The sequence below is a fragment of the Protobothrops mucrosquamatus genome, unplaced genomic scaffold (assembly GCF_001527695.2).
Source record: "Protobothrops mucrosquamatus isolate PMUCROS unplaced genomic scaffold, P.Mucros_1.0 scaffold_177, whole genome shotgun sequence".
NCBI lineage: Eukaryota > Metazoa > Chordata > Lepidosauria > Squamata > Viperidae > Protobothrops > Protobothrops mucrosquamatus.
This window is the reverse complement of record NW_015386253.1, coordinates 2,439,844-2,441,659: the sequence shown is the minus strand read 5'-3', so window position 1 is coordinate 2,441,659 and position 1,816 is coordinate 2,439,844.

Below are 1,816 nucleotides of genomic sequence, written 5' to 3'. Positions count from 1 at the left end.
ACAGGTAAATGGGTTGAACTCAAGGGGCCAGAGTTGGAATCATTGTCCCTGTGAGCGGCCATTTCTTTCACTTTTATATCTACCCATTTCCAACATCACTGAGATGCAATGCCCCACCCTATTCACACAATCGTTATATTTGCTGTGAAAGAATTTTACTTTATTTAGTCTTCTGTTAAAAGTAATACATAAATTGTGTTTGCCATATACCTTTTGCCTTATTTGAACAGCAGAATCTTTTTCAATATTCAAATATATTAGAAGTAGATGTTTCATGGAAGCTGTTGTATGTAAAGGATCAAATTATTTTCTGAGGAATACTATACTTATGAAATTGCTTCATTAACATATTCCATTATCCAGTCCAGTTGATGAATTTTCCATTCATATTCGTTTCTCTTGCTTTCCAGTTCTTCTGACTTTTTGTCAAACTATGGAAAATAGCCAATTTTGGGGAAAAAATGGATGTTATTTAACTAAGGAAATAACAGGTTAAGAGGAAAATTATGTTTTTAGACAATTCTGAGAACCTGAAACATTTGTATTTGCATGGTAGAATCATGCAGTTGCAGAGTGTACCTCAAGCACACTGTGGCTAACCACTAAAGTGTACCTTAAGCTAAGGTGACCAACTTTTTTACAATGAAAAGGAGGACACAAATAAATTGAAGAAAAAAATATCGTAAATAAAAGCAACATTTTATTCATTGCAACAATAATACAGAATACACTATAATATGATAAATGCATAATAAAAACATTTGTAACAATAACATTTTATATTGTAATTATGCTTATATGCCTATTAATTATTATTTAAATGAGTACTTTTCCATTGAATGAATATTTTTTGTCAATGTATCATCTTCTAACAATATATTGGAAATATCTGAACAAGAAATATCCTTCATATTGAATTTTACGGCAAGTGCTGCAGCTAGAGTATCAACATTCAATCTTGATTTCTCACTTTTCCAAAAATCATTAGCAATTGAAAAAACCCTTTCAACTGCTGCATTAGTTCCAGGGCAGCACAACGTAAATTGAACAAGAATAAATAAATTTTCACATGGAATATGTTCATTTTTTGAAATGGCTGAATATTTCCACCCATCTTTTATCCATTTCAACGTGTTTATTTTCCCATTGTATTAATTTTTCAGAATTTAAAAATACATTCAGTCTTCTAATTTCTTCAAAGAGACAATTGTTGTCTATTTTAATGTCTGGCATTTCTTTAGATAAAAACTCAACACAAGATTCAATATCTGTCCAATATACTTGCGATTCCAGGATTTTAGGACATTTGTTTAAACTTAAAAAATATGAACGGAGAGGCTCAAATAATTGTAGAACACGCTCTATAGCAGGTGTTAGAGCAAGCCATCTAACTTTTGAATATCCTAAAAGTTTTTTGTATTGAACATTCGCTTCTTCACAAAATTGTTTTAAAGTAGGCACACGAACGGTAAAACAACTAAAATACAAATAAATTGTAGTTATTATTACTTCTACATCAATTGGCATGGCACATGACGCCATGTTGATTGCATTTGACAAAATATGTGCATTACAACCTATTCCTAGTATTTTCTTTTGGAGTAAATCTTGTAATTTTACATACACATTATTCACTCCTTTGCGTCTTTGCCCACCAAAATTTGTGTTTGTATTATCAGCTATTAGTGCAACAACTTTGGATTTCAAATTATTTTTATTTATTACCGTATATACTCGAGTATAAGCCGAGTTTTTCAGCCCATTTTTGGGGCTGAAAAATGCCCCCCTCGGCTTATACTCGAGTCAGCGGCGGGGG